A 10,915-nucleotide genomic window follows, 5' to 3' on the forward strand; every position below is an offset into this window, starting at 1 on the left:
TCATGAAAATGTAGGCCTGGATGTTCAAGTGCTTTGTAATTTTATCCTGAACGTCCCTGAGATATTCAGTTGTAGAATGGCCTTCTAATAGGAATAGATGTTTTCTAAAGTTAATCTAATCATATTTAAGTAGCAAAACAGCTTCCAAGGGTGTGAATTAAACGAAATATAAAAATGCCAAACGTTAACCATTATCAACCACAATACCTTCCACACTATATCTTAGAGCTACATTAAACGTTTCAAGACTATGGCTCAATAGTGTATATTTGTTTTAGTATGTTTATGAACTCTCATGTTTAATTATTAAGATTTTAATACATTGAATCATTTATAATATTAAAGACACTATCCGTGAACATCTTCGGAAGACGGGCTAGGTCCAGGAGAAGGATCCTTGCGCAACTTGGTCTGATCCTTGAGCCTCGACTCCTTCCTGCTTTTCCCCCTAGATCCAGGACGCATGTTCTTCGACGAACCCTTTGCGGTTCCGGAACGGCTGTTCATCGCCCGCACCCGGATGTCCATCTTGGATTTGTTTCGCGCCTTGCGAGACTTACTTCTTGCGGACCTCTGTCGTTCAGCGTCACTGTAATTGAAGAATAATTAATTAGATAGTTGTAAATGTGAGAGTGCGTGTGTGTGTGTGCACTGTGGATTCTTTCTAATCCCAACCTTGCTAATTATCTCTAATACCGATTATAAGAGAAATTGCAAAAAAAAAAATATATATATATTTTTATTCGGAGGGACATTTCTGTTCATATCGCTCTCCTTATAGGTTAAGGAAATGCCCAACTATGATTCCCCTTTACATTCGAGAGATAGAATTATTTTTGCTTTATTTAAGACAAAAACGGTAGTACTACAACACATGAAGTTTCATTCATTGATAACTTCCAAGGAAGTACTCATTCTTAAATAGCGGTCTTTTCATTATATTTATTTATTACCAGATTGGCCGGTGTAAGGTCCAACAGTCATTATATAACAGTCTAATCTGTTTTTAATGATTAACAATGGTGGAATAGTCTCGTGAAAAGGATACCTCTAGCTATACCAATGTAATAATTACCTAAAAGTTATACATAATAGAGCTAATTTATTAAAAAATATAAATAAATAAAAATATTATTAGTCAAGTTGTAAAAAGACAAAACAAAACAGGACAACAAATATTTAAAGAATTAATAAAATAATTAACTTATATATTGAAAATAATTGGGAAAGAAAAAAATATTATTATTGTCATAAAATATATAATAAACTATAAAATATACAATATATATATATGTTAAGTATCGGTGAAAGGAAAATGTCAAAAAAGAGAAGAAGGAATAAGATCTAACACGTTTGAACTGCTGTAACATACTGGCTTTATTGGGTTCGGTACTTTTTGTATACATTCGATCAGCTGATCCCCTCAGTCAGCTGACATCGAACACCTGACTAAGGCTGTAACTCCCCCCCACCAGTTTACGAACTATCCTAGTAAACTTCAACTATACAATAAATTAATATAAAATACAAAAGCAATAGCTATTTACAATAAAGTATATAGAATAAAGAAAACAAAAGATTGACACTCCTCATAAACTCTTATTACAACCTAAAAGTAAAGCATAACAAAAATAGAATCATGAATATATACAATTCAAAAAATGCAACGTAATTTATTCAGTGCATCGCCATAATAAAAGATAAATTAAAAAAAAATTAAATCGCCACTTAAGAAAACATAACGCAACAGATAAGTTGAGATGAGGACACTCCGGATTACTCTTGAGCAGGTGTTTCAGTTAATGGGACTTTAAGTTGTTCAATATGAACGGTCCTGCGCTTTTTGGGTTCTCTAATACTCTCAATAGTTACAACCTTATGTTCCCTCATTATTATCACCCTGAATGGTCCCTCGTATCTCTGTATCTCCTTACCCCTGTTTGATTACAACTTTCTAAATACAATTGTCCCAATTTTTATCATTCCCTTCCTATCTGTGAGGTTTAAATTCTCTCGAGCTACTCTCTTGGCTTTTTCCCTCTCCAATTTTCCCCGGACTTTTTCCCATAGCTTTTTCCTAGTGACATGATTGTTGCTTATCTCATCACCGTCCGCCGCCGTGCCCTTGTAGTCCCGTCGGATTCCACAAAGCCCAAAAAAGGATCTCAAACGGCGAAAACCCCGTAACGGTGTGCACCGAATGATTGCCTTTGGCATTGCCACGTCCGGTTCCAGCCCTTGGTCTGCCTGGTACAATCGAAGGTGATCGCTAAGCCTCCCGTGAAGCCGCTCTACGCCTCCTCTACTTTTGGGGTGTCCGGGTTTGTTGAGGTGCCATATTACATCCAAGTCCTTAATTTCCTTTCGTATCAAAGAGTTGTCAAATTCTCTTCCACCATCCGATGAGATGCGTTCCGGAACTCCGTAACTGAAACAAAAAGCGGAGAGCTGCCAATACTGCTTCCGAAGACCTATCTTGCACCTGGTGCGCCATTGCGGCCTTACTGAAGAGGTCAATCATGATCACCCATTTGTTTTTTTGTTTTTTTTTTGTTTTTTTTTGTTTTTTTTATCCCCCTCCCTTGCCATCTCTGGCATACGGGGTGCGGGAGCAGTGGGGTAGTGCATGCCACTACTCCCTAGGATCACCAATTTTTTTTTTTTTGCCCTTTTTTTTTTTTTTAACTGTGGTGCAGCCCAGCGCTACGTCTGATGGAGTTGCACCTTGTCCACTGCATCCCTCTGGGTGCCTCCTGCAGTTTCCAGGCTGGTCCAGCCCTCCTGGTCTCAATCCGGGTTAGCTTCCTTATCTTCTGGTGGCTCGCCGATGTTGGGCGGTCAAGTCCTTCCCATCGTGTAATGAGTGGGGCCCACCACCTCCTTCCACCCGTAAATGAACTCCTTGAAGAAGGGATAATTATCTTCTTCTATCAAACTGGGAAGGTCCGACTCGGCGAGGGCGTAAATCCCGGTCTTTCTCGACAGCCTGGCTCGGTGTCCTTCCATGGCAGAGCAATCTATTATTACGTGTTCCGCTGTTTCAGGAACTCCGCACGTTGGGCATCGGGGGTCGATGTTCTTTCCAAAGCTCTGCAGCTTTCCCCGGAACCCCCCGTCCGTGTCCTGTTAGGATCTGTGAGACCCAATAGTCTGGGAGGACCCATTTAGCCTTCAATCTAGAAAAGACGGTAGGGAAGAATTTCCACCCAAAAACAATTGGAAGAAATTCCAAAACCCATTTGTACTCCTTCCATGTAAATGTTTCGATTTGTAAATCTTCGAGTGGTGCTTCTGTGGTAGGTGTCTTCTCCTGTCTTTCTTTAGGTGAATGTGTGTCGTACTTAGTGCGTAGACAAACTTCGCAGCTTCCTACAACCTCTTATATAGTCTTCCTCATTCCCCACCAAAAGTATCTTCTCTTTAAAGCTTGCATAGTCTCATGGATTCCCCGGTGATTTGTCTTACCCTGATGATACGCTAAGGTGACTTCTCGTTGTTGTTGTTCTTCTTCCAGAAGGGTATCCTCCATCAGTTCGCAACGGATGAATGTCCTGTCCATTCCAATCTGTTCATCACGCCATAGCCGTTTGATCTTCTCCCAAACGGTTTCGTTGCCAACATAGAGGTGATGCTTTTATCTAGGCTTCGAAGCATTCTTCAACATTCTACAGATCTGGTCATTCAATTTTTAAGTCTGTATGTTTATACACAGTCAATTTGAGGAGGCTTTAACAGTGCCTTTGACTATAATAGTTTTAATTGACTATATCTTTTTGTTGGAAGTACAAAAACAACTTGCTGGTTCGGATGTAAACATTTATTTGGTTAGTCTAAACATTTGTAAAAAACTAAAACTAAACTAAAAATAAATAAAAGAGTTATAATATAAGTAAAATAAATAGGTCTTTTAGACAAAATAAAATAATGAAAACGAAAAGAAACTAATTTACAAAAAACAATAGATATCTAAAATAAATATTGGTCGTCAAAAAGTTGATCCACTCCGATAGGCCAGGGGATATTTTGCTTGTCGAGATATGTAGGTCGTAGCTTCGTAGCTAAATACACCGCTGCAACTCTCAAACTGGCCCAAAGCTGGTCTAGTGGTTCATTGAAAGTCGAATATACAAAAGCCAAGATGGCCACCTGGGACTTATTAAGGGCAGACAGGGTCTAGTTGTTTTTATGAATTATGCTATCCGATAAATTAGCTACAACTCATATTGCACTCAAAGGCCATCAACTCAGAAAATGTTTCGGACTGCAATGACGGTTAACTCACTCAAAATGTCTAAACTATTACATTATAAACACAGACAGGGCTGGTTACAAACTATTATGGCCATTAGCCGGAACTGATTTAAAAACGAAGATGGTCGGCCTGTTGCTAGACGACGTCTTAGTAACGGTTATCAACCCTCAGCAACTATCTCTATTACTTAATTATAACACACAAATAAAAATACGCATTTTTTTCTCAAATGACTAAATCCAATTAAATTAATATACATAAAAATAAATGTAACTAAATTAAACACTAATACTATTTACAAGGTAAATATAAAATAAGGCGTTAACAGGCACCATCAGACTTTTCTTATAGAATTTTTCAATTTAGGAACTCGTTCTTTGTGATCATAATTGTTTTAAAAATATATATTTTAGTTTTAGTCACAAGCAGTTCTATTTTTGGTTTATGAAACCCTTTTGATTTTTTTATGATTCAAGAATAATTAGGTGTTAACATTTCATGAAACCAATGCAACAGTAAACAGACAAAATATTTGTAAGAAATATCCATCTATTCAATGAGATCAGGGTTTCCTTGCCCTCAACAAATCGCTTCTTAACAACCGCTACAATTTTATTTCCCATTGATTTCGAGGACGGTAAATAATTGCTTATAGTTCAGCTACTTAGGCCACATTGGGTCAAAAAGTACTCGATAAGAAGTAAATACTACTTCTTAATTTCAAATTCAGATACTCTGGAGAAGAAATGAAGAAGGTTGGAAAATCAATAATACTCTCAAAAGATAAACCTACTTTATAAAACAGAACTTATATAAGGCATTAGCATTTCATAAGAATTGAATTTTGAAATTTCTCATTGTATATTTTAAAATACATAGTATTTTTATGTCTTATCATATTATAAAGAAATATTTTTTTGTTTATTTTTATAAATTATGTTGGCATCCTATTTCATTGAGGAGATAAATTAAGACTAATCACGAACCTTGCAAGGATATTCTTCTTGGAGTTGCTTTTGGAAAGTCTCGACTGTGGCCTGGGACTGTCTGGTCTCTCTTGATTCATTGCTTCGCTTTCAAAAGAAGTGCAAAACTTTTTCGAGCTCGTATAAGGAGTATCAATCTTTCAGAGTTTATTTCTGGCGATTATATAATTTTAGAATAAGTACAAATAAAAATGTTAATCATAACTAGAATAAAATGAAAATGTAAAACTGGTAGGAATAAATTTTAGAAGACGTATGGAATAAGTTCATCTTCATGTACCGCAAAACGTTAGTTTAAAATAATTAAAACTAATTTTATTGTTGACTTCTATTTGTTTTTATCAAATTCAATTTTAATCAAAATATAGATAAATTTAAATGTAAATGTACTGAAATTTTATGTTTTAAACTATTAATGTTTACTGTAAAAATATTCAACTGCCTGAAATTCATATCCAAAACGTTTTATAATACCCTTATTTAAGAATTTAATTTTTTTTGTTTTGTTAACGTGTTCATTCAGGTATTTGAAGTTTTCAATTTGTTCTAATCTTTTGTCTTCGATCCAAATAATACACATCAATCTTCTCTATTGTTATAAATTTAGTTTTAATAGAGTCTATGATCATATTAATATTAATCAAATAATCCCAGGAAATAACAACGTCATCAGCAAATGCAAGACTCACAGGTCCCAAGTTGGCATATATTAGGTCCAATCCTCATTTTCTTCTTGAAATTTCTCCTTGAAATGTTTGAAATTAAGGTAATAAAAAAGCAGGAAGGCAGTCATTGCATTTCATAATGATCAGTAGATAGTTGACCGTGGATCATATATATGAGGAGATGATTGGGGTGTTGTGAGTGAAGAACACAAATAAACACTCCCTTATTAATTAGGGCCAACGGTTTGGCCAGAGATTCAGGCCTTCATCAAGGCTAAGAACAAAAAACAAGATAACAAATAACATAAAGAATAAGGGGAATAAATAGAATGATTAGAAAATAAGAAAACAACTACCATTATAGTTAAAAAATAATATTGAAAGACGTGTATAGTCATAGTATGCATATAATATTTATACTATATCTTATTTTATAATCATTTTCTAATTACTTTTATTCATTATGGTTGTTATTTTTTTTTTGTTCTCAGCTGTTGTTGGGACCAGAGGCTTTTCGTAAATGAAAATATGCCAACCTCTATCCAAAAGTAAAAAAAAAACCTAATCGCTGATTCGATCTTAAAAATAGATGAAGGACCATAAAATAAAAAAAAACAAAGAACCAAATGCTACTGAAAATAAAATTATAAAATAAAACATGCTTTTCAGTTGACCTACAAATTTAATAATATTAAATATAAAAAATAAAATGAAATATATACACAAACCAAAAGGATTCTTCTCTAATTAAAGAAAGAATAACAAATAAAGGTGTTAGAAAATTATGATGCTTAAATATAAAAAAATCTTGACCTTATTCTTATTACAAATATAAGACACAACAACAAAAATAAAATAAAATAATTAACTCTCTTATATCAGGCAATGAATAGAAAACAAAACATTCGATATTTGATACAATAAAATTATAAACTATATTAATGGATAAAGCAGTTTTCTGATGAATTAATTTTTTTATTTCATAATAGAAAACAGTTGGAACTTTACGAAACAGATCCCAATACTGTCGTAGAGGTCGGGGATTAAGACAGTAAACATCGAGGGGAACTAAAGACTGTTGACTGCCCCCACTATAGCAGCATCGCCCCTCCACCGACCCCCACTACAGGTTTTCATATATCAGTTCCCACACATACTAATACGAAAACTAAGATGGCCGCATGTCCGATCTGTAAACAGGTAGTCGTCAAAGAGGACAAGTTAGTACTAGCCTGCAACTTGTGTAAAAGTTGACACCATAATAAATGCCGTAACATTTCGGACAACGAAATCTCGCGATATAAGAAACAAATCTGGAATTGTCCCACATGTCAGAGTTCGGCCGAGTTAGGGGCTAGGCAATATAGTGGCGTACCCAGTAGAAGCATGGAGGAAAATATAATGGCCATACATAAAGAAATCGGGAAATCACCAATGATTTAAAAGATATTAAAAACGTAATGAATACTAAGGGAGAAATAATATTTGAAAACGCCGAGAGACTTAAGAATATGGAGGAAAGAGGCAAAAGGCAAGATGAAACAATTGAAAAACTAATTATTGAAAACAATAATTTAAAAAAAAAGATTCGTTCGCCAGACTGTTCCCGACGAGGTGATTCGGATCAGAAAGGGGAAAAGAGATTTCACCACCAGGCATCTCTGCTGGGACAGCGACTAACGGATCTATATAGGCGAAGAGACGACCCCAGCCAATAGACACCTGTACTGGCAGGCCAAGACAGCCGGCAGATTAAGGTACGTCTAGTTCGCTGGAAGGAGAGTCAGATGCCGCCTAGAAGACGGATGTCCTATCGTCATCATTAATAAAACTGAGAATCTTGAAACCTTTCACTGACGCCCCCCCCCCCCCCCCTGGTTACATCAGATTTAAACTTCTAATAATTTGTTATTTATTATTTTATTACTTAGTCTATTTTTACTTCTCATTTTTTTTTATTTGCCAACTTTAGAAATTTTTTATTTACTCTTCGAAGTAGCATTTATTTATTTTTATTTTCAAACCAAGTAAAGTACTATTTCTATATCCTTCTCAATTTAATGTAACATTATATTTAATTTGTTATTTTTTCACTTAGCTTATTTTTTATATGTTTAATACGAGTTTATTGCCTATCTCATTTCATTCAAATAGGCAAATAGTGAATGTACCGTCTCCCTTGATATTAACTCATATATCCTTTTCAACACATTCTCAATTTTCTTCCAATACTAAAATCTTAATATATGAACCATGTATTTATTCTTAGGGGACATATGTCCCAGAATAAATTGTTTTTTCATTCATTCATTCATAAAAAAAAGAAAGTCACTCATAGAGGATGAAAGAATAAAAGCTGGTCGATATGCCCATTTCGAATAAAAAATATAGAAATCTCTTCCAAGATGGCCGCCGGTCACAATTTGGTGAGTGAAGGCCGGTCGCAATACTCTATCCTAATGACTTGGAGGATAAACAGGCGGTGGGCCAGTAGGACGTTGAAAGCACCAAAACCCACAAATCTGGTTCCTCATAAAATGTGCAGTCCGGGAGGGGGGGGAGGAGGCGATGGGGAATGGAGTTTCCACTTGGTGCGTGAAGGTTTACAGATTAACATATGTGATACCTTAAAAAACATGGGAGTAGACTGCCTAGGAGTCTCCATCAGCTTGTGTCCATGTTTAATAGTTCCTGATTTTAAACTGATCTTGGAACGAGATCTTCATAAACCCATAACACACTTATACAATGAAAGCCCATCTCATGAAGTGTTTTAATCAACTAACTGGCAACAGCTGTATTATTTTTAAAAAAAAACATATGATTAGAAAGTCAACTGGAAAAGTCATAAAAAAATCAAAATTAAATATTCATTTGGGCTTTAACAGCAGTGGCGTTGGCTCTAATTAAAATATTTTTGCTTATTTGTTTTCTGCACACAATCCTAATCATCTTTCCTCATATCAATTTTTTTTTTCTATTGTTTATTGCAAATAAAATTATAACGATTATTATTAAATTTATGAACTCGTCGGCTTCAAACGAATTAGGTACAGAACGACCTTTGATAACCTTATTTTTATTAAACTAATGTAGCGCATCATAACTCTATAAGGACAGTAAAACCAAAGATGAATGTTCATTTTTATTTAAAATTGATGCAATCAGCCGAAAAAGATTATATCTGACGTTTTTTGAAAATTGAAATTTTCGGTAATATCTTATTGCTTGTAGGAGCTAAGAGGGGAGCTAATAGACTACTGACTCCAAGGGTCCGGGTTCGTATCCGCCCTAGACAAATAATTATTATCTGTTACCTGTAGCCCTTGAACCAGCCCTGTGGGTTCGGGAGCCCTCCGGGGTCCGCCCAGACTAATATAATGGGTACCGTTATTTGTACGGTCGAGTATGATTCTGATCAAATTACCTCCTTGTACAACCGTTGGTCTTGTAACAGTAATGCCTTACAAAGTATTACCCCTGACCCATCATGGGATACAGATTTAATTTTTTTTTAATCAATCTGAATCTGAATGACCCAAAGATGGGAATACTGTCATTCTGACCGACCGTGCTAAGGTCCGTTAGATGTATCAAGAGTTAAAAGTAATCATCTAATATTGTTCGTTACCTCAAAAGCTTTACAAAATTATGTTACAAATCCACTGTAGTTTTTTAGGATCAATTAGGCATAAGCTTCAAACATTTTTTTTAAGATGATCGTTTATTGATATTGAATAAATATAAAAATCTACAACAATATCTATTTAGGTTATTATTTCCTTTCAATCCTCAAAAAAAGGTGGAAACAATTGCTTCTTGATCAGATTGTACATCCTTAACCCGAAGATACACAAGCGCCGAAGGTACCTTAACCTTTTAAAAATGAATTACCCTCCCATCCAACAAGGAATTTTTCCCTCTGGAGGGAAATCCAAGAGTAGCCATTAATATACAATGAGTAAATTAAGGATTGAATGTCAAACCTCAGAATTATACATGTGGGAGAATTGGAATTTTAATAGATGTAGAAATATAGGTAAACTGGACGTATTTTTAATATAGAAATGAGATGTACTCCGGTTGAATTTTCCAAAGATTTATATCCTCCACTAAAAGAATTGAAGCGACGTCCTATATATGTATACAAAACATACGTAATGTGAATATAAGTTCTTTAAATAATAAATTTAAACATTAAAACATATGTTTATTAGCGATTGAGCAAATATTTAAAAACATCTTATTATCTAGTTTCTGGTTATAGAGTTCAATGATGCTATAAGTATACAATATCTAATATTTTTATTTTGTAATATGCATTCTAATATTCAATATCTAATACTGAAGAATGTTAGAGAGTAGAGTTTCATAGTCGAAAAGAGTACTGTTAATATTATAAAGAAAAGAAATACATTTATCACTGTTCAAAAACACTTTATTTAAATCAACTGTACACCTATATAACAACTTAGAACCAACTAGAACCTTCCCCCTTGTTATCATACAATCAGTGTTACCAAATAGTAAATATTGTACATATTGGAACAAGTACAAATATACATCAGTAATATCGGTCGTAAAGTTGAAAGATTTATTAAATATGGAAATTTATAAGTTAAAAGAAGTATATAGTTGGACCTTCTGTCAAACAATTTCGTGTATTATAACCTAAATTTTAACTAAAGCGGAAAAGAAATTAGGGTGAAGGGTGTGAGATGGCAACACTGCGTGGGCAACACTGAGAAGGAGAGCGGGGGAAGGTTTTTTTGGGGTTTGTCGAGAACAGTGTTAATAAAAGTGAGAGTGCGTATAATTAATTATCTTAGTTCGCTGAAAGTTATATTAGTTGTAATTTGACTCCAGAGTGGTGAGGGACTCTTTCTGTTAATATTGAGATTATTCTGTAACCATTAATGTAAGTGTTTAAGATAATATAATAGTGAGGTTTTGTTTATTCTTCATCTCTCTTATTTCTTCTTTTTTGTAAAAAAAAGACTATAGCCCCTACA

The 10,915-nt window shown here is 34.6% G+C and overlaps 1 long non-coding RNA gene across 1 annotated transcript in view; it reads right to left on the reverse strand.

The window, feature by feature from the left end:
* Nucleotides 1-255: 255 nt before the first annotated feature.
* LOC106687857 (uncharacterized) overlaps nt 256-10,915 on the reverse strand; it is a 17,197-nt gene continuing 6,537 nt past the window's right edge. Inside the window, exons 2-3 of the long non-coding RNA XR_010842702.1 lie at nt 5,239-5,391; nt 256-589 (exon numbers count right to left, since the gene is read on the reverse strand). This is a non-coding gene — a long non-coding RNA (uncharacterized lncRNA). The remainder of the gene's footprint in view (nt 590-5,238; nt 5,392-10,915) is intronic.

This window comes from Halyomorpha halys, unplaced genomic scaffold (genome assembly GCF_000696795.3).
Source record: "Halyomorpha halys isolate HHAL.00 unplaced genomic scaffold, Hhal_1.1 Scaffold1020.1, whole genome shotgun sequence".
Classification (NCBI taxonomy): domain Eukaryota; kingdom Metazoa; phylum Arthropoda; class Insecta; order Hemiptera; family Pentatomidae; genus Halyomorpha; species Halyomorpha halys.